This window comes from Balaenoptera physalus (assembly GCF_965194825.1).
Source record: "Balaenoptera physalus genome assembly, chromosome: 7".
Taxonomy (NCBI): Eukaryota; Metazoa; Chordata; class Mammalia; order Artiodactyla; family Balaenopteridae; genus Balaenoptera; species Balaenoptera physalus.
The window spans coordinates 46042535-46066870 of record NC_138886.1 but is presented as its reverse complement, the minus strand read 5'-3'; positions in this window follow the sequence as shown (position 1 = coordinate 46066870).

The window sequence follows — 24336 nt, the reverse complement described above, 5'->3', positions numbered from 1 at the left end:
ATGAAGCTATCTTTAGGTATGATAAAGTTTATAGGTTGCCTGTTATTCAACCTTTTTAGAATAACATGTTAATATTACACTTGAGGTAACTAATACCCTCCCCCTACAAATTCAGTAACTTGACCAAAGTAATGAAATTACATCATGGTAAGCCAGGTTATTCCAAACTACCATATTCTGCTCATATGACTTCATTATACTGACCTTATCATTCCATGATATAATTTACAAGATTATAGTTATAGTCAACCTGAATTAAGTAACTGTGTACGTGTCGCACAACTATGTGTCAGTGAGTTATCTTTATATACATTGTGCTGAGTTCCTGCATATTTCCTAATTTAATTCTCCCAATCAGCATCTTTGTACTAGGAAGGAAAACTGGAAGTCAAATTCTTGTATACTGTGAAACAAAAATGAATAAGGAAGACTGTTAAGAACAAAGTACAGAATTTGATAAGTTTAAAGCCTAGGATTGGCTCTAATATGTTGTTTAGGTGAAAGATTGGTATATTTCTTACTTGAAGCAGTATTTGGTAATTATCATAGTATTAACCTACAGAAAGTTACTGCTTTCTATTTTTCAAACTATCTTTATGTCCATTATCTTATTTGTTTTGATGACTAAGGATAACCAAGCTGAGGTAGTTACAGTATTTCTCTGGCTTCTTCTATAAGAACAGGTTACCCTTTGAAACTCCATTCACACATTCTTGTCTTACTGCCCTTCCTACTTAAGTTTCCATCATTTGTGTGCTTCTCTAGTAAATATTTTATGCTTACTTTTTTCATCACTTAGACAATCCCCCAAATTTTCACTTAATTTTATATCCTGTACTTTCTCAACTCATAAAAATATTAACTCCATTGTTCTTCTATCAACTTATTTTGAAACTAAGGAAAGAAAAGTAGAAAAATACATGGCATTTAAAATAAAACAACAGTACACAATGGCTGATAGGATGGAGGCATTAGGCAATGTAAAATTACATTGCGTTGTTGTCATAGCTATGGTAATATTGGGATATGTTCTTTCTACTCAATCCTGGTATATAAATGTGCTTTGTTTCCTAGAGTATGAATCAAATGCGCACAGAAATACTAACTTGGCAGTTACAACCTCACAGTATGGAACTATATCTCATAATCTACTTTAAAAATCACAATATTTGCTCTATGGCATATAACTTACAGATACTGTTGGTAAACACTCATGGAACTGTGACAGAATTGGTCACAATAATGCTTAGGGTCTTCTTGTTATAGAATCACTTGCTATTCATTAAAATATTATGGCTCAAAATGACTACATTTGGTATTCAGAAGTGTCATACGGTCCTCCATAGGTGTTCATGGACACATGAAATAAATTGTACCTTTTCTTTCTCTGATGATAGTTTAATGCAAGTACATTTGCACTAGCAGAGTAACTACCAATCCACCTGGTATATGGGGGCAAATACCATTCTATAGCATCTGGAGTATTAAGATAAAGAACCATCTTATTTCATGAAATGTAATCTGGTGATCTGGATGAGAGAAAGCCTATGGAAACCTTCATGCCCTTATAATTTGATTCATTTCAATTGATATGATCTACTGTTTAAACAGAAAACTGTTTAAAATTTTCAAACACAAGAACAGAAAAGCACAGAATTGAATTGCTTTATGTTTCCAAAAACAGGCAGCTAGATTAGATGTTAACAAACTATTTAAATCTCCTTTGGATTCCACAGGGGAAACCACTAAAACATATTTAGTTTTCTATCATCATCGTTGTGTCTCATTCCCCCAAATGCCAAACTGAAAATTGGCAGCCTTGAACTAATTTGTGGTTTACCAGGCACTCTGACATTATCCCTATCACACATGATAGGAGACTTGAATACTAGTTTTTGCATCTGTTAGAGATTAAGGACCTCACCTATAAAATGAGAGTGTGGGATTGATAGTTGCATGGTTCCCACTGCTCTTGCTTGTTCCAGGATAATTTCATCCTCTACCCACAAGAAGTCTTTTTTTTTTTTTTTTTTTAGGTTATCCTTATTTCTTCCCTGGCTTTAGTTATAAATGTGTCTTTCTTCTCCCTTTGACAATAAGCTTCCTTCAGGTCAATGACCAGGTCCTAGGAATATTTATACTGGCTACTCAGGCCTTGGCATGGTAGTTGAATGCAGTATGTCCTTAGTGGCTTGAAGACCGAATGGGATAAAGACACTCTAAAATATTAAATATTAAGAATAATGAGTAGACTAGGGCTTGGTATAACTTTATTTTAATATTTTAACTAAGATGTAAAGCCTAATTATTTCTAAAATGAATAAAGTTGGAGCTTAATTTTCTTCAATATTCTAGGCTTACAAGCATGTTTAGAAGCATTAATCTGTTCTTATTTTCAATCTCTAGTTTGAAATAGGCTGGAAAGTCTCACATACTTAACCCTGAGACATAGTTATTTGTATTGCTTTCCAAAATCAATGTATAAGGATGCACCATCATTGATAGAAATAAAGTCAAGAAATTATACATGAACTGAACTAGAAAACTTAGTGAAGATTCAAGACAATTCCCATTATTTCTGAAGTACATGCTAGTATCCACAGGAATCTTTGGGTTACATTTTACTAAATTCAGTAAGATAGAAATCTAACTTATACCTATTACAAAGGAGCGTAATTCAAATTTATTTGCAACAAGTTTTTAAGGACAATGAAGTAATTACATAGAGTTCATAGCTCTTTGAATGACCTACCAATTCTATTTCTGGCTTTATATTATTGAGAAATTCTCTCACATGTGAACAAAGAGACCTGTATTATATAAGGATGTAACTCGGAATATAATCTTTGAGAATAAACAAGTTAAATTCTCATCATTAGCTAAATATATAAAATTGAGTACATGTAAAATGGAATAGTATACAGCAAATGCAAACAATCAATTCAACCCATATAAAAGAAAAATTTCAAGGTGTAATATTGACTTAAAAAATAATACGTGGGATGACAGACGAAGGTTGAAGCTATTTACGTACTATGAACGTGCAAACACAAAAAACAATAAAATTATGAGTACACACATATAATATACATGTAAAATATGTATGTCTATAACACTTATAAATGGATTGGAAGGGTTTAAATTAAACTCACAGTAAGGATTCCTTAGTAAAAGGAAAGGGTATTTGGATTTAGGGTGGCAGTAAAGGGGACTTCAGATATATTTATGTCTATGAATCTATGTATCTATCTATTCAAAAAGACTAGAAACAAGTATACAAATATGATAGTTACTTCTTGGTCATAGGGATATATGTTGGTAATATTTTTCTTTTGTATGTCTGTAGTTCTAAAGAAGTAAAGTTTTCAGAAATTTTAGAGTAATCCTATTACTTCTATACAAATTTTTTTCTCTGTTAGAATTTTTTTAAAAAAATCACCAACACTGAAAGGAACCAACCACAGGTTAGCCACATCTTGAATCTATGGTCATGAAAACATCTTTGTACTAATCTATGTCCAGATCAGCTTCTCTAATGTGATGTTTTGGCTTAATTTAGGAGAGGTGATAGACTCAGACATGGTAATGCTTTTCCTACAACTCAATAAATCCCTAAAACTTATGAAAGATGAAAGTATAGCAGGTCAATAAATGCTGGAGAGGGTATGGAGAAAAGGGAACCCTGTTGCACTGTTGGTGGGAATGTAAATGGATACAGCCACTATGGAGAGCAGTATGGAGGTTCCTTAAAAAACTAAAAATAGAATTATCATATGACCCAGCAATCCCACTACTGGGCATATACCCTGAGAAAACCATAATTCAAAAAGAGTCATGTACCAAAATGTTCATTGCAGCTCTATTTACGATAGCCAGGACATGGAAGCCACCTAAGTGTCCATCAACAGATGAATGGATAAAGAAGATGTGGCACATATACACAATGGAATATTACTCAGCCATAAAAAGCAATGAAATTGAGTTATTTGTAGTGAGGTGGATGGACCTAGAGTCTGTCATACAGAGTGAAGTAAGTCAGAAAGAGAAAAACAAATACCGTATGCTAACACATATATATGGAATCTAGGAAAAAAAAAAAAAAGGTCATGAAGAACCTAGGGGTAAGATGGGAATAAAGATACAGACCTACTAGAGAATAGACTTGAGGACACGGGGAGGGGGAAGGGTAAGCTGTGACAAAGTGAGAGAGTGGCATGGACATAAATACACTACCAAACGTAAAATAGATAGCTAGTGGGAAGCAGCCGCATAGCACAGGGAGATCAGCTCGGTGCTTTGTGACCACCTAGAGGGGTGGGGTAGGGAGGGTGGGAGGGAGGGAGATGCGGGAGGGAAGAGATATGGGGACATATGTATATGTATAACTGATTCACTTTGTTATAAAGCAGAAACTAACACACCATTGTAAAGCAATTATAGTCCAATAAAGACGTTAAAAAAAAAAAAAAAAAGAACACTCTTCCTAAATGGCATAACAGACAATAGGCCTGAGCTCTCATTCAAACTATGCTCTTACCCCCTACTCTAGGAAATGGGACTAATCGCCAATGATCTCTAAAGCAGTCCTCCCAACCTGTATGATTCTACTTTCTTGTAAGACTCAGTAGCATCCATGGCAGATCCTATTCCACTCATGTCCAGGTTTAGGGTCTTCCCTATAAAATTCCCTAGAATTTTGTAGGAAGTAGAAGAGATGAGAACTAATATATACTAAGTAACTGTGTTGGACCTAACATTTTATACATGTTGTTTATTCAGTTCTTAAAATATTCCTAAAATGTAGATACTGTTTTCTCCATTAATGAAATAAAGAACTGGGGTTCACGAAGGTCATAGCATGATTAGAAAGAATATAGATCTTATCTAACTCCCAAACCTCTTTGTTATACAGGAAAATGCTTTCAGAGTTCCCATTCAAAAAGCTGGTCACCAGAATTCATAGTGTGTTTTGTGTCATAATAGAGTTGTTATCTTCTTACCCCTTATAATTTAGCTGCCTGAGAACAAGGGTGACATATTTAAATATAAAGCAGGTGTTCACTTAAGAGGGCAGTAGAATTAGTACTTTTTAAAAAACATCTTTAGGTGATTCTGATAGATACACTCCCATCTCTACCCTGTTGAGAATCTGTGATTTAGAGAGAAAGGTTAGAGGCATGGCTCTTTAAACACATTATCATCATATAGTGACTCAAAAATCAGGTAAATGACAAGGTGACTGAGCAAATGCAAGATCTCCCAGTTCACTGAAAGCTTATAGCTCTTTTGCATACTTTTGCTCACCATTTGCCCAAGCCAAGGGAGCAAATGATGTCGTAAATATTGTTTGCTTGAGTACCAAATTACACCCATACGTATTCCTCCTGTTGAGTGTAACTGAACCTCATTTGATGGGCAAAGTGGGGAAACAGTTCAGTAAACATTGTGGGACTCATCTCTACAATTAACTTCAAAGATAACTACATGGAGACAGGTAAAATTATGGCAAGAGAATTGGGTCAGCTCAAGTAGTTGGTTTTCAGAGCAGGTAAAGTATTTAAGGAAGCAAAATTAAATCATAATTTAACCAAATCTTTGAAAGAGACTATTTGGGAAGTTTTGAATTTGACATCTACATAAATTTCTTACATATTATAAAACCTTAGATATGATCATTTTGACACGGTATAAAGGAGATATGGTTTTCTTTTTATCAATTTACATATTTATCTAAATAAAAAAGATTAGACCTGTATACTAAACTCTGTTCACCTTTGTTAAATCATGTTGTGAGTTTCCCAGTTCTTTATGATTTAGGTTTCTTTCTTCTTTTTTAATTCTCTTTTTTACTTGAAAATGTGGGCTTACTAAAAGCAGCTATTTGCCAGTGACTAAGCCAGCACTCAAGGCATATTTGTCTTGGCCAGTTCCCAGTCCAATTAAATCAGAATCTCTGGGGGTGGAACCCAGGCAACTGGTCTTTACAAATCACACCAGGTGCAGCCAACTCTAATGTGCAGCCAACATTGAGAACCACTCCTATTTATCACTACACTGACCATTTGAAGCATGCCACCTTGCTAGAGTTTACAGGGCCGCTGTTCTCTCCACAAGCATCTCCAACTATTCAGCTCCACAAGCTGAATTTTTTTTATTGCAAATATAAAGGAGAAGGTCAACTAAGACAAACTTTCTGAGAGCACTTAATTATACCTTTTGCATTAAAATAAATTTAGGGAGAGGTGGATGAATCTCAAAGAAGAGATCATATTTACTTTTTATCTGTCTTCTAGTAGCCTATTTTACTAGTGAAATCTTTTAATATATTGTTTAATGAACCAACATTTTACAACTGAAGTCAAGAAATATTTTTTACAAAAGAAGACACTGCAACCTACCATTATTTCATATTTGGTTGTTAGTAGATGCATTGTCTTCCAAATGCACTGTTTTAAATGACTTACCAATACTACATGAAATGTACTATCTATTCACCTTTTCAAAAATGAGTCTTACCTCTTTCCATAAGAAATAAAACTACACATAAAATGTGTTGTCACATGTGCACTGTTCTTAGATTTTCTGTTTATACAGTATTATAACAAACACCTTTGGCAACTTAAATATGATATTAATTTTGCATTATCAATATTACGATTATAATTATAACATTTGTCAATTTTGTAAAAGGTAGATGATTGACACATTAATATTATACACCCAGATGCACATATGTTGTAGGTTCACCCAAAAAAACATAGACCAGTTCACTAGAGTGAAAGCAAAAGAAACAATTTATTAAAGGGTAGATAGAGTCACATTTTTGAGACATAGAAAGAGGGCTTGGGGAGAACATCACACACATACCAAAACATCAGCAAAGTGGAGAGATTTGAAAAGTCATTTTTTGCACACGTATTGCCTCTTTGTGATTTCTATTATTTCTATACTCAATTCTTCTATAGTTAAGAATTTTATGTGTCTTAACCATTATCTAGAATTACATTGATGCCAATCTGTGTTGCATTTCTCTTTTCGTTGCCAATGACAAGATTGAAATATTGTTTTCATTAAGTCAAATTAAATTATAAGTTATTTAAAACAGATGACCAAAACTCAGTGTAATGCTTCCCTATTCTATTCTTCTGAGGTCTGCCTCTGTTTACATGATGCCAAATGTCTAGAGACTCAACAAAATTGTATAATTTATTGTTATTATTATTATTTACACACACATCAACATTAGTATGAGAGGAGCTTCAGTGTTTTCGTTCACATGATAAATAATACAATACAGGCTCTAAACATTATTTGTAATTTTCTGAGTTCTTAAAATAAAATAGCTAACTAAATACATGAGTTTCATTTAAAAGCTCTTTTTGCTCAAGTACCTTCAATTATAATTTGGCTTGGCTCAACACTCACTGGCAATACATTCAGGGACTGAGAAAAGAGGTTTGTTAAATTTTGAGCATTCTGCTTTATTTTTGTCACCAAATTTCAGTATAAATTTCTGAACTTACATGTAAGGAATTCCACGAGTGACAAAAGCCATAATCACTTCTAACCTGTCCAAGGGTTTCTACAATTATATGTCACAAGTTTACATTTTTTTTCTAACCCAGGGAAGTTTAAGGTCACTTCCTAAATTCCTATATTTGATTTATTTTTCAGAGTTCCTCACCAGTGTGTTGGAAACTCTTTTTAATCTACGGATGCCTTTTTGATATACCTTCACGTTAACTATTTTAATTGCAACTAAGCGAATTCACCTATGAAAATACATTCCTACATAGAGCTCACTTTTCCCCTGAGGCTCTTATACTAAACTGGGGATGGATTATATTAGGGAATCATCCATGGAACATTAATAAATGCAGTACAGTTGTTTGGCATCCAAACACTACAGACCTGACATTTATCCTAAAGTGATCACCAACAGCATTTTCTAAAGACATCTCCTTCACCTGACAATGAGTTAAAAATATAATTTATCAGAAGATGGAGACAATATCATTCAGAATCCAAACTTACTAATAGAGGTAAACTGCTCTCTTGCTTTGAAATGCAAACAAAGTGTATTAAAAGTACAATGGGAGGGCATCTTTGATGGGAACAATCTAAAAGACATATAAACATATCAGATAATCAATTCCATTTTCCCATGGCAATTTTTCTTAGAGTCTTCTTTCTGCTTTAAACTAGATTTTTGCTCTCTAAGCCTGGAAATTTCCTCAGATGCTCTGTTTGCTAGGTTCAATCTCTTCCTCTCAATTGCTTTATTTAATTGTTTAACAACAAAAATTAAAAGATGGTTACACATGGACCAACAATGAAAATGTGGCATAAACCAACATTAATGATTAGTCCATCTATTCACCTGAGGTGCAACTGCAAAATATAAGCAAAAAAGGAAATAAAAATCATATTCTCACCGTTATTTGAAACTACATGATTTGTCTCCATTCTTACATAAAACTAGTTCTTCCCCCTGGATCCCTCCTCTCTTGAATACAGACCCTCCCTTGATTCCACATACCCCTCTAGCTACCTCTTTCCACTGAACTCCTTTGTAGCAAAACACTGCCAGATCTTAAACATTGTCTATCCATATCTTACACAAATTCTTACACAGTTGAAAACTCCTTCTTTCTTGACAAATTTTTTTTAACTTAGATTCTGAGATGCTTCTAGTTTTCTTCCTGCCTCCTGTTTCTTCCCTGAAGTCTACATTGCAGGTTCCTGCATCATGTCTGGACCAATGAATATCAAAGTGTCCCAGACAAAGTTTTTTTCTTTTTCCCTCAAAGTAATTATCTCCTTTGTCAATGTATCCAGATCTGTGGTTTCACATAACTATCATTATGCTAAAGCCTCCCAACTGTGTAGTATCTCTAGCCTTAGCCAAACCCTCAATTTCCCACTTCAGTAAAATATGCTTCTGTTCTACCAGATGTTCAGGCCATAAACCTAAGCTATACATTCTTGAATCTTCTCTCTCTTTCTTCCTCATATCCAGTAGCAAATCCTGCTTTCAAAAGTAAATACCAATTTTAAACTTTTAACATGTCCACCATGACTTTAGCCCAAATCTCTGTTAGCTCTGTTTCAGATTACTGTCAAGTTCTCATTTATTCCTACTTTTTCTACATTTGCCCCACTGTAGTAGCCACAATCATCCTGTAAGAGATAAACCAGATTATTTCACAACACTGCTCAAAACCGTTTAGTGTTTCTCTACCATATTTAGGTTAAAACACAAGCTCCTTATGATAGGGAGAAAGCATTCCTTGCCTTCCTCAATAACCACTCATTACTCTTACTCTAACATTTTGCTCCTTGAAAACACCATTCTTGTTTCCACTTCAAGGATTCTAAACTTGTTCTACCTTCTTTCTGAACTTCTCCTTGTTCCAGTATTCATATGATACTCTCCTTCTAAAATCTTACATCTTTGGAGTTTACTATGTAGAACAGAGCAGACCACTGACCCCAGATGCTTTTGAACTATTTACATAAGTGAGAAATAACTTTTATTGTTTTTGAACAATTATACACTTTTTCAGTCTAATTTTACAATTTGACTAATGAAATTGGTATCAAAATTGTCCAAATTTCTGCCTAAGGAGATGAATGCCAAACAAAGTATTCTTAGGTGTCAGATGAAGAAGATAACTATGATTCCAACATAGAGCATGAATACTATTATGAATCCCTCTGTTTGCAAATATGAACCTTCTGCTAAGTCTCATATGTTAAAATCTAGAGCTGTTCCAATTGATTCGTTTGCTTTGTGAGTAAGGGAAGGACTCCAATCTCCTGTCTGGAACTTGGTAAGTAGCCTCCTGGTTGAGTAAAAATGCAAAGGGGACCTGGAAACCCAACCACTCCAAATACAAACTTTCAGTCAATTCTCTGACACTTATTTCTGTGTATCACACATACCTTCTGAGGCATCTTGACCTTTTAGGTATTTTAGTGGTGAGGTGGTCATATCTTTGTGGACACTTGCTATGGCTTCCTCTTATCTACTAATTCAGTAATCACGGCATCTCCTTTCTGGCTTACAAAAAAGAACACTGAATTGTTCATCTGTTCATGTATATGCCAGTATTTCCTTTGTCCTTTTCAGTTGTATCCCTTTTGAGCCTTTACTATCTATCACTGTCATTTAAGTGAGGTCTCAGGAGAGCAAGGAGATAATGGATAATTAGAAGTTACTTTGCTAACTTCAAATATTCCAAAGCATCTTCCATCCTAAAGCAAAGCAAACCCACTTGAAAAAAATAAAACCTCACAGGACATTAAACCCCTCTAGTGATACCATTCAATTTCTCTCCTTTCCTTTAGAGCACTGCTTCTCAACTGGGGGCAGTTTTGTTCCCCAAGGGAATAGCTAGTCCTGCATATTTTTTTACTGCATATTCTAGCAATGTCTGGAGACATTTTTATTTGTCATGGCTAAAGATGCTACTGGCATTTGGTGAGTAGAGGCCAGGGATACTGCTAAGCATCTTACAATACACAGAACTGTCCCCTACAACAAACAATTATCTGGCCCCAGTGCCACTGGTGCTGAGGTTGAGAAACCCTGCTTTAAAGTCAACCCTATCAAAGAGTACGATACACTTCACCTTCCGTTCAGATCTCAAGCCAGAGCAATTTGGATTTTTGTTTCCTCCTCTGCCCTTCTTCAACCAGTTTGGTTTTGCTAGTAGGAACTATTAAGGAGGTGGGAACTGGCAGAGTATCTGGGTTTACCAGCTGGTGCCGAAAAAAAAAATCTCAATCTAATTATAAGTATCAACTGGATTGTCACTTTTAACCCACCATATTGCAGTTGTAAGGCACTCCCAATTCTATCAGGATCTCACAGTCCAAAAGGCACCAAGGCAAAATATGCAGGATTGGCTATCATACTTAATGAAAACTTCCCTCCCTAAGTAGGAGGCACTTAAGTTATGAAAGTTCATATTCATATAATTTCATCTAGAGAAATCACAAAGTTCAACTCTCCAGGGTAAGAAGAAATAAGTAGTCTGACATGGTTCACTTTCATGGGGTGAGGGGTGAGAAGACACCCTGATAAAAACACATTTCCTAATCCTACATGTCTATAACCAAGATATTTTCTTAATATTAGCTGGATTATCTATCACTTAACCTTCCCTAGTCACTACCCAGTTGTTGCCTCAGAGGCCCCCTCAAATATTGGACCTGATATAACCCCTGTTATGAACTCAGTTGTATTCCCCTCCCAAATTCATATGTAGAAACACTAATGCCCAATGTGACTGTGTTTGGACACAGAGCCTATCAAGAAGTATTAAGGTTAAGTGAAGACATAAGGGTGGGGCCCTAACCCAAAGGACTGGTAGCCTTAGAAGAAGAGGAAAGATACCAGGGTTTCAGTCACACAGAGAAAACAGCACGTGAGGCCACAGTGAGAAGGTGGTTGTCTACAAGTCAAGGAGACAGGCCTGAGGAGAAACCAAACTCACTGACACCTCGATCTTGGACTTGCAGCCTCCAGAACTGTGAGAAATATATCTTTGTTGTTTGAGCCACCCAGTAGTGGTATTTTGTTATGGTAGCCCTGGCAGAGTAAGACAACCTCCTAGATTCATAGTGGCTTGGTTCTTTATATAACATGGTATCCTCTATTAAAAAAATAAAATCCTCCATCATTGCATTATTTGGATATGTATAAAAACAGCTTGATATGTCACAGATAATAGGAAAAAACTATATAAAGATTCTATAGAATTTCAATGTCTATTCTGAGTGGAAATGAGAGGATTTTTTTGAAATAATAAAATTTAAGTAAGTAATTAAAAAGTGGAATTTTACACAACAAAACACAGCTAGAATTTTAAAATAACAATGCAGAGAGAGTTGTTCCTAATGAAACCAAATGTTCAATATAAGCATGCAAGTTTTCTTCCTATTATATTTTTGTGTTTTTGAGCATATTTCTAATTTCCATTCTCCTCTCAGATGGTTTCCAGTTAGTCTATCTACTGAAGTCTCCTAATCCATAGTTTCAAATGTAAGTAATTTTCAATGAAGCCACTTCAGAGCATTGTTTTTGGAGTGTTGGAGCTATCATCATTATTTAAACCAGTATCGTTCTTTGAGATTTTCTAGTCATTCTCAGACATTCTCAAATTTCAAATAGCACTGCGCAAACACACATGAAGTGCTTTCTACCCATTCATATCTCCCTAATAATTTTGGTCAATATATTCTATTAGGTTCCAGAGTTTGTGGGGCTACGATGTGACTTTGCCAAAATGTCTCACGGATTGTCTAGATATTTCCCATTTATTTTCTGTTGTTTTACAGATACCCAAGTACTTTTTCATTAAACTCAGTAAGATGAAAGGGCTCACGCTTAAGCTAACATTTCATATTCTGATCTATCAGCTCTTTCCAAATGCACCTGGCAGTTTTGGTTTGCATCAGGCTTCACAGCCCACTGTAATTCCTGTTCAAAATTTCTGGCAGTGCTTGACTTTTCCCTCTATAAAAACAATTTTAGATGAGCATTGCCATTGCTTAGTCCTTACCAAAAGAGTAGCTCAGGATAGAGTCCATTTCAGATACAAGTCTGTAACATGATCAAAATAATCTGTCTTGTTGGAAGTCAATTACAGAGGCCCCAGAGGTACTCTTATCCTTGTGAGGACTATGTGGGACCCAAATAATGAAATTTTTATGTTTAGTCTCTTCTCATGACTGGTTATGTAACCCACTATAAATTAATTGGACTAAGTCCCTAAATCTGAGCCTGCTCTGTCTCTTTTGTGGCCTTTCAGAGCAGAAAAGTAAAACATGTTTGGTAATTTTAATCCAATTCCCTTCTGCCTGATCTGGGATATTTCTCTATCAATGCCCTCTCTTTAAAACTGACATTTTCCTCTCTCTTGCTCGTTTTTTTATATTAGCATGTTCAAGTTCCATGGTTTTAATACTATTTTAAAGCAATTTTCCCTCAGCCTTGTCTCTCATCTCTAGATATCTCTCTTTACCCTTCTCAATCCAGATAAACTTCTATAATATCATTTTCCATGTGTATTCTTCCCATCAACATTTGGTTTATTTTTCCCTTTGATTAAAAGAACAATCTACATGCAATGAAATGTTAAGTGTGCAATTCTATGAGTTTTCACAAATGCATACAACTGTATTAACCCACACTCCTAACAAAATACAGAACAATTCCATCCTTGGAAAGTTCCCTTTTCAGTCAGTCCCTCACCACCTCAGAAGCAAACACTATTCTTATTTCTGTCATGATCATTTGGTTTTCCTATTGCAAAAATTCACATAAATGAAAACATACAATAGCTGCTCTTTCATATCTGGCTATTTTCACTTCATATTATATTTTTGAAATTTAGCCATGCTATTGCATGTATCAGTACTTTGTCCTTTTTTATTGCTGCGTACTATTCTGTCATATAAATATACCACAATTTGTTTCTCCAGTTGACCGAAACCTGGGCTGTTTTCAGTTTTAGCTATTAAGAATAAAGTTACTATGAACATTCATGATCACAGCTTTTTTGTGGAAATATGTTTTTCTTTTTTTGGACAAACATCTAGGGGTGGAATTACTCAGATATAGGGTAGAAGTATACATAAAACTTTATAAGAAACTTCCTAATTTACTTTGTATTAACTTTTACTTTTTTTTTTTTAACATCTTTACTGGAGTATAATTGCTTTACAATGGTGTATTAGTTTCTGCTTTATAACAAAGTGAATCAGCTATACATATACATATATCCCCATATCTCCTGCCTCTTGCGTCTCCCTCCCACCCTCCCTATCCTACCCCTCTAGGTGGTCACAAAGCACCGAGCTGATCTCTCTGTGCTATGTGGCTACTTCCCACTAAGTCAGAAAGAAAAAAACAAATACTGTATGCTAACACATATATATGGAATCTAAAAAAAAAAATGGTTCTGAAGAACCTAAGGGCAGGACAGGAATAAAGACGCAGACGTAGAGAATGGACTTGAGGACACAGGGAGGGGGAAGGGTAAGCTGGGATGAAGCGAGAGAGTAGCATGGACATATATACACTACCAAACTTTTACATTTTTATAATCCACATAATCCTTTCATTGAATCATATCAAACAACATATTTACAAAAAGCAAAAAAACACTCTCCAAGACATCTTCAAATGGTTTCCCCTACACTGTTCATCTTTGTGATAAGACTACTAATGATCTCCAGTTGTCACTTTTAGTGGATCATTTAAAGAACTCGCCTTCTTTTAACTTCATATGCTATTATGCACAGTATATCACTCATCCCTTGAAAGTCTCTCCTTGTTGGGCTTCTGGGACAATTCTTCTCCTTTCCATCTTCAGTCTCCTCAGAATTGTTCTCACTCCTTCATATATTCCTTCAAAGCTTAAATTACACAGGCCTATCCTTAGTGCCTGTCTGTCTAGTCTGTCTCTCTCCTTTTTCTGGTTATATCCTTGGAAAATCTCAAGCTCAACCCTGGCTTTCACTGCCATCTATATGCACATGATTCTCAGATTGAAATCAAAACCTTTGTTGTTTTTGAGCTCCAGATTTAAGATCTTTTTATTATCAAATGCTTATTTTCATGTGGATATAATATATGTTTGTTCCATGGAGGACTTCATTCTCATCTTAATATTCTGGCCATAATCTTCAATGGATTTTTACCGCTAATATATGAGATACAGTCAATAAAAGAGAACCAAAAGGCTGGTTCTTTGATGATGAGACATGTGGGTATATTGTCAATGACTCTGATGATTCAAAAGGTTGCTTTGTTTGACTCTGATTTATAGTTTCTATGTAAATGAAAGGATGCCACTCAAAATTTCTCATCATTTATTCACTGGTCAAAGAAAGCTTGTAATTCAATTGAATCTCACATAGATAATGAGCAAGATGGGCAAGGGTTGGAGGCAAAAGCAGCAATTGGCTAAACTGGTATTTTAGGGGGAATCAATCCATCCATGTTCCTAACTTATTCTGAGACAGAGTCCTAGTATCATTTTAGATGGGGATTGGGGCATTTTTGTATTAACAAACATAGATTGAAGTACTGAAGTATCAAAGTAAGCTTTCAGAAAGGAAGATGCCAAGCTTGTGTGCGTGTCAGTTTGTGTGTGTGTGTGTGTGTGTGTGTGTGTGTGTGTGTGTGTGTGTGTGTGAAGGCTTAAAAGAGATCATGCAGATTATTTCAGGGCTGATCCAATGAATGCACTTGCTTAAGCTAGGAAGCTAGGGCTTCGGGTTGTTTTTTTTTTTGACTCATTCCCCTTTTCTCATCCAGTTGATCAATTTTGTTTGCCATTTCTCAGCTTTCCATATCCAGTGAGTCAATTTTACCTGTAAAATATCTGTTGAAACTCTCTTGTACACTTTGGTCCCATTCCTAAATCCTTATATAACACACATATTATGCCTTGTCTACAATATTAAAGTTAATTAATTAATTACTCTACATCATGAATCCAGCTGCTTTGCTCTGTAGTCCATACCACATATTGCTTAGAGCATAAACTCTTTTTAACACAATTCTTACTACACCATAAACCCAACTTTGCCAACCTTTACCACCAAGCTTTAAAGATAGTGTCTTGTATCGTGAATAGGATGCTAGGCTTATTTTGATAGTGGCTATATCTCTGTGCCCTTTCTGTTTACTCACCAAACATTCACAGCTTCCATCACTCTCCCTATTACCTTCGAATTCAGTCATAACTGAAGTACTTTCTGTTTCTCAGACACAACACACCCTTCCACATCACCATGCTGTGCACACACTGCTACCTCTGCCTAACATCACTTTCTCCTCCTTGTCTCCTTTGCATCCATGTATTCAGCCTTCATAACTTAAATCAAACATGAGTTATTATGTGCAGCCTTTATTCTGACTGGTACTGTAATTCTGAATGTATGATATGGAAACAAAAAATGCTGTTAGTCTGGCATCTCTTTACTGAGAATATAATTAAATTTAGATAAAACTTAATAAACTTTAAAGTATATTATTCATAATTACTACTATTGAGGTAAGTAAATTGAATTACATTTATAAGGTATCTTGAGTATGTATAAATATAAGAATTTAAAAAATTTGCCCCCTCCCCTAAAGCATGAAGAGAATTTCTTCATGAGAGAGGGCTTGTCAAGACTCTAATAAAGATTAAATGCATTCGTTTCAAAGCTTCTTCTTTGTCTTGTAGTTTTAGGACGCAGCCATCAAGAGGAATCTCCTTTAGTAAGGGAGCCATTATCATTTTTTCTAGGCATAGATGGACAGTGAAATTAAAGAGAGAAACTAATTATGGAATAATGCGTAGAATTAATTTCACTGCAGAAAAGGCGACTAAACCAATTCTGGGGCAGGTAGAAAGACTTTTTTTTTAATCCTTATAGGTTTAGACTTGGTTGCAAATATACATTTTAAGTACCTGGAAGGTATAAATGACAGGTAGCTGGTTGAAAGGACTCACATATACATTGTGCAAATGATGGAGAGGGTGTCAAATGGAGAGTTTAAGCTTAGTCAAAAGGGTGCACCACTATTTGGATCCACTGACTGTTACCACATGGGGCATGTTGAAATATCCCGTCCAAGGGGAAGGATAAGTTGTTGCATCTGGCCCTTTCTACAGCCAAAACACAAGTACAATGTCTGGTGGGCGTCTGAATTTTGGAGGCAATATACTCCTCATTTGGGTGTATTATCCTGGCCCATTTACCACTGATCTGAAAAGCTGCTAGGTTTGAGTGCAGCCCAGAAAAGGAGAAGACTTTGAAACAGGTTCAAACCACTGTGCAAGCTGCTTTGTCATTTGGGCCATATGATCCAGCAGATACAATGGTGCTTGAAGTGTCAACAGCAGATGAGAGATGTTGTTTGGAGCCTTGGGCAGGCCCTTCAGGTGAACTGCAGAATAGGCCCTTGAAATTTTGGAGCAAAGCCCTACAATCCAGTGCAGGTAACTCATGTTCTTTTTGAGAAACAGCTGTTGGCCTGCTACTGGGCACTAGAAGAGACTGAATGCTTAAACGTGGCCACTAAATTTCCATATGACATGAGCTGCCCACATGAACTGGTCATTATCTGACTCACCAAGTCATAAAGTTGGGCATGCACAGCAACACTCCATTATCAAGTGGAAGTGTACATATGTGATCAGGTTCAAGCAGGCCCCAACGGTACAAGTAAATTACATGAAATGGCCCAAACACCCATGGTCTCCACACTTGCTACAGTGCCTTCTCTCTCCCAACCTGCACCTATGGCCTAATGGGGAGTTCCCTACAATCAGTTGGCAGAGGAAGAGAAGACTCAGGCCTGATCTACAGATGGCTTTCATGATATGCAGGCACCACCTGCACAATGCTGGACAACTGCAGCAAGCACTATAGACCCTTTCTGGGACATCCCTGAAGGACAGGAGCAAAAGGTAATCCTCATGCCTCTGCATCAATAGGCAAAGAAGGGAGTTCCTGTCCTGGATGGGCTGACTGATCCTAACTACCAGGGGAAACTGGACTGCTACTTTCCAATGGAGGTAAGGAAGAGTATATCTGGAATACAAAAGTTCCCCTAGGGTATCTCTTAGTATTATCATGACATGTATTTAAAGTTAAGGGAAAATTATGACAACTCAGTGTAGGCAGGACCCTTCAGAAATGAAGATTTGGGTCACTTTACCAAGTAAACAACAACAACTAGCTGATGGGTTTGCTGAAGGCAAAGGGAATACAGAACGGGTAGTAGAAGAAGGTAGTTATAAACACCAGCTACAATCACATGACCAGTTACAGAAATAAGGACCTTAATTGTTATGAGCATTCCTACTTATTGTGTTATAAATATGTTTTCATACATATATATTTTAATACATGTGATTAATATCTATTAATTCTATATAAATGTGATATAAACTATAATATAAAAATATTATAATAAATATATTGATATTATATAATTACATCTATTAGAGATACGTTATTTTATATATATTACTATATTATGCAAATATCTTTGTTTTTCTCCCTCTTATCATATAAAGTAAGATGAACTGACTGATAATTAATAATTAACTAATTATAATATCATGTATTGACTTTCCATAATATTTAAGTATTGTTAATTTTAGATTATAGTATTTAAGTTACAGGATATCAAGGAAAAGAGTAAATATCACACAAGGCCTTAAACTTCTCTTCTGGGGGAGGGGTTAGTGGGTTTTCAGTTGTATGCAGGACAGTAGTGTCATGTTAGGAGGAATTAAGACCTTCTTATCATCTTTATTGGAATTTAATATGGTTTAAAGAGACACAGTGGGTGCCATATTGACAGGAGGTGGGCTTCTGATGGTCAATTTTGTGTGTCAACTTGACTGGGTCACAGAGTAACCAGATATTTGGTTAATATTTTGGGTATGGTTCAAGGGTGTTTCTGGATGAGATTAACCTTTGAATTGGCAGACTAAGAAAAGCAGATTGTCAGCCCCCAGGTGAGTGGGTTGCATACAATCTGTTGGAGACCTGAATAGAACAAAGGCAAGGTAGGGGAGAATTCACTTTCTTTGCCTGGGACATTGAGTTTTTCTCTTCCACTTACACTGTTTTGTAGCTGGGACATTGGTTTTCTCCTCCACTCAGACTGGAACTTAAACCATCAGTTCTCCTAGTTCTCAGGCCTTAGGACTTGAACTGGAACTACATCAGTGGCTCTCCTGGGTCTTCAGCTTGCAAATGGCAGATTATGGGACTCTGTAGCCATCATAATGGCATAAGCTAATTCATATACATATATATGTATAATTCATAATACATATAATTCCTATATATGTGTATAATTCCTATGTGTAAGTATACATATACACACAAATACATATATCCTCTTCTCAGCCTCCATAATCACATGATCCAATTCCCTATCTATCTATCTATAGATTTTAGAAAGTAGGAAAGGGAAATACTTAAAATTTAACGCTTTACTTCTGGCATTTGTTGGCAAAATTACTAATTAACAATTTGAGCAAAATTTAATAAACTGGATGTATTTTCTATACCAAAAGAATATAGCTGCCAGTAAATTTATTTCAGCTTTTCAGAAGACCAGTTTTACAAGAAGAGGTAGCCAGGTGATCTAGCTAAAAGTACTATAGAGTATAACATGTTTTCCTTTATCTACAATTCTTTTATTCCTAAGGGAAACACTTTTCAAATAAAGCAAGATATACTCTTTCATTCCAAGAGTGAAAAAAGTATTCATATCAAAATGATAAAAGTGGTGTCTTCTTCCTTTTTACTGCTTGGGGGTGGAATGAAAATAAAATTTTAGCATTCTCTCCTCCTTGCCTGTTTATCTCTGCCATTCTGCCAGTTTGTTAGTAGATAAAGATTAATGGGAAATAAATTAGTAAAATGCAACCTAGAAAATCTATGTAAGGAAACAAAGGTAAAAACTGGTATCAGTAGAGGTTTTTAATGCACCCAATAAACATGAAAGAGGACCGGAGTTAAAAAGGAAAACAGTTGCCTGTTCTTTTTTTTTTTTCCCCCCACTTAAACTAGTAGTGCCCAGGTTTCCAAACAAACTTGGAGGAAAATAAAATTTTAAATTAAATGGCACTGTTTTGCAAATCTACTTGTTTTTCATTCTTTTTATTGAATCTCTCACAAAAACAGAGCACTGTATACCAATGGAATAAGTCTTTCAGTTTCTATCCATCATCCATCCATCCATCTAGCCATCCAGCACTGGCTCAGTAAATTACAGATTTCATTTTCATTTTCAATTTAAAGTTTGACTGAAATCTGAAAGACAGTTTCTAGAACTTAAATAATTATTTAAAGGAACGTATGCTAAGAGACCAAGATTGCAACCGTATTTTCACTCTGAAACTTTGGGCAGGTTCCTGTCTCTTTAGTAAGATTCCCCTGACATCTCAAAGTTATTAAAGTATACTGAGCATAATAATAAGCTCTGATATTTTACTGAGCATAGTCAAATTTCTAATTAGATACCTAGTTTATTTTACTGAGAAAGAAAATGTCAGTGATGGGGGTAATTTCAAAAATAAATTTATGTGCGATTGAGATCTAAAAGTAAGGTGATTATCCACATCTCTTTTTTGGTTTAATGATCACTCTATCTTCAATATTAACTAGTGCTAGTATTTGTTTTATTTCATGTAACCTCCTACACTTTATGCTCCTGAAAATAACCATTGCTGTAATATCTGAGAATGACATTTTGTGGCTGTCCATTTGGCAAATATTTGACAAACTATAATGAAAAAATGTGGATTTTTTGTTTTGCTTCTGTTTTTGCTAATTGTTTTATAAGTAAGATTTTTAGAGTTGAAAGGGATCTTGTGGCTAATTTGATTTCCACACTAATTGTATAGATGATCAAAAGTTAGGTTCCAAAAAAGCATTTGATTCTACAGGTCATTGAGAATTTTACAGCAGAACAAAGGCCGTACTGCACTTTAAAAAAATAATCTATCACACTTTTAGTTTTCTGTGGAAAATTTAATCCTCTTCAAAGAAAAATAAGGCAGAAGTTTGAGGTTTTTTTCCCCCTTTATCCCCCTACTTCTGGTCTGTAGTTATGTTTATGGTTAACCTGCCTATTCATTTGTTTTGTTCATCTGATTGTTTATTTTTTCTTGGGAGGTTTAGTTTGGTTTTCTTCTGAAGGTTTCATAATGAGGTACAACTAGGAAACTCTTCTATGAAGTGCTTTTGTCAAAATTTAATTCAGTTGGAAAAGTTAGTAAATAAGTTAATGGAAAAATCACCCAATTGGTGGATTAGGGAACCATTCCCAGATTCACATTGTCACTACCCAACCGTGTGACTTGTGCATGAGGCTTTCCAAACTAAATGAAAATGTTATAACAGAATACCTATATGTTCCCTTCCAGGTAACAGTTCTCTGACTCTATGAAAATAGATACAAATATGAGTCACTTCCCTTGAAAAGACAACATTTTGTAAAACAAGACTTAGCCACCCCTCCAAAAAAAAATCTAGGTGCTTCCTTAATTACCAAAGAAGAATGAAGTTAAGAAATAGTTAATCTTAGTAAATTTTGGTGTAAGGGCAGGTGTGTGTGTGTGTGTGTGTGTGTGTGTGTCTTTTACCTCAGTATCTATTCATTTGGATCCACATTTATAGCTTACTCATTAAGATTTGTCAAGCATGAGAATAAATTTTTTACTATGTTTTAAATTTATAATATAAGGAAAGGTCCCATATAAGCAGACAAATGCTGTTATTTTACTTCCCAAGTTACAGCAAAAAAGTCAGATATTCCAATAAAAAATGTGAATAGATTTTCTGTAGAAACACTGGAAGTTGGAAAGGTTGAATAAAATCTTGTTTGAAATATGAGTACCAAGTATCTGGATAAATGTGATTATTTTTAATGCTGTTCAAACCTGAATTCCAAAATCTTTTAAGCAATTTTCCTATGAATAAAAAATAGAGAAAACAAAGGAAATTATGTAGGAGAGAAGGGGCTTAAAGTTTGCAGTACTGCTTTTGGTCATTGCTAGTTTATTCTATCCACATGGAAAAATGTACTTATTTCTGAAAGGGAAAAAAAATGCAGTGATTTAAAATATTAATAGTTAAGTAATTACATTAATGATATATTCCTTTTTCAAAATCCTAGTTTATTTTATAAGTCAATGAATACTCTTTCTCTGAATGTAAAGCAAAAAGAATACACAGATTCACACATAGATAATCAAAGGATAATGGTAGTATTATAAATTATGGTTGGAAAAAGTGATTGAAAAATATTTTAATTAAAAAATTTAATACCATAATAAATGTGTGCACCATTCAACTAACTTTTTGAGATCTCTTTTCTTGGCTCTTTAACTTTTTTGTGTGTGTGGAAGCAGAAATTTCTGCTTTAATGACAAATACTTATTTAAGTAATATATAAAAAATATCATATATCTGAAATATATTTATAAGGCAAAAAATCACAAAACTTACTAAAAAATTTAAGTTTATCTCAACTCTAAAATTCAGTTCATTCAAAATAGATGTTTAATATGCAGCATTAGAATAATGCTACTGAGAATTTTCCACATGATAGTTTTATACCATGGATTTAACACTCAGAAAGAAACAGTATTGACCACAGTTTTGACTACTACCTAAGAGAGCAAAAATAAGGATAATTTTATTTGGTAGAATCTGAAAATTAGATCCACTTTTTCCATTAAAAATTTAATATTTCTCTTTAAGAAATAAATCATGACCTTATATTCTGCTTTGTTTATAAAAAATAATTACTTAACCTTTATAAATATATTCTATTGTTCATCATCAGCGACATTCCAGTTACTATTTTTTCATTCAAAAAATTACCCCAAAACTTAATAGTTTAAAACAATGATTTTATGTTCATAGTTTCTCTGGGTCTCCATGATGTCTATGTACTCAGCTGGGAAGACCTAAAGGCTGGTTGTAACTCAACAGCTGGAGACTAGAACCATTTGAAGGCTCATTCATTCACACGTCTGGTACCTAAAAAGTGATGAATCTAAAACTAGGACTGCCAGCCAGAGCGCCTATATGGATTTTCCACGTGGCTTGTCTTTCTCATAGCATGGTGGCTTCAGAATACTTAGACTTCTGCATGGTAGCTCAGGAACACACACACACACACACACACACACACACACACACACATACACACACACACACAGAGGAAGAAGCTACATTGCTTTTTATAAACCTGCCTCAGAAGTTGTACTCCATTATTTCTATCATACTGTGTGGAAACACTGTAAGTCATCCCAGAAACAAAGGAAGGGCCACAGACGGAGATATCCATATCTTTACCCTATAGGGCTTTATCAAGATTTCACAATGAAAAAAAAAAGAACAAAGATGTCCAGGATATACTTATATGAGTTATTCTTCTTTTGGCTCTTTAAATGAATGTTTATAATCACTGTTAAAACTCTTAGTAAGGAAAATTTTTTTTTAATTTTTAAAAATGATTAATTTCTTTATTTTTTAGCAAAAATCTATGAAATATCTTAGGAAATGCTGTAACATCTGATTGAATTTGAGAAATTGTGCTTCTAATCATATGTACACCTAATCACTTACGAAATGCTCTGGTGAAAATCTGTTTCAAATATTATCTAACAGAACATTTTGATATTTTAGCCTTTTTGGTTTATTTTTGTACTTTTCTTGTTAACTAAGAATGGTTTAGCTCATTCTTGACCACCCAGGTTATAAAATCACGTCATAGATAGCTGTGTAAATTCTTAAAAACAAAAAAGATAACTATCTGTTCTGAACAGTTCAACCCTAAGAAAAACTATTGGATCTTTCAAGTTTCTTCCAGTTTCATTATTTTTGTGTTAAAAAATTTAGGAATATATTGCATGTTGACATTTAAGGTTAAAATATTATAAATTTGCAAATAGATCTCCAGTGCAACATTTCCTCATTGTTGGGTGGAACAGAATGATGGAAATGCAGGAATGGTTATACTATTCTTCAGGTTTTTTCTCTATGTAGAGGGAAATCACTCTGCACATATTCTCTTTTGCAGCCCTATTTCAAAAAGATACCCTTAAGGATGGGAGCAATAGAAATAAATTTATTTTATGACTCTCTTCCTGTCTTTTGTATAACTGTATCCTTTATATATGAAAAATAAAAAGAAATCTCAGTTGAGAGATTCATGGCATTCATGGGGTAGGGGTAGGGGTAGAAAATTTAATCCTGTAATATGTTTCCATTTTGCCTTGGTTGTCAAATTACATGCCTGATTTTAGTCATTCCAAATATATGACAGCACCTACCCTCACTAATTCCTTTTTTTAATTTAAAAATATCTTCCTCTTTATTTTATTTTAATTTGTAAGTACTTTTAGTAGATATAAAAGATGTAGTAGTTATTATGTAATAGTAATCAAAATGTCTAATTTTTTGGAAACTCCATGTAAATTGAGAAGAGAAATACATTTATTAGAAGAAATTATCTCTGATATTGAATTTTGAGCCAGAGCATGGTAAGTAGAATCCTTTGGGTGTACTAAGGAAGAGTCTCCTGCATGAAAAAAAATTGAAAAACATATCCTAAGGGCAGATTAAAGTACAAGGCTAAATGATCTAACCATTACTAGTGAAGGGTTGAAAAACACACATCAACATTACATGAGATGGGAGAAGTCAAAGAAGAGAAGTTATCATGCTCTGGAGGCAAAGGGAATCAGCAGTAGAGAGCAATTCAGCCTGTGTGTAGTTGTAAGGACTTCC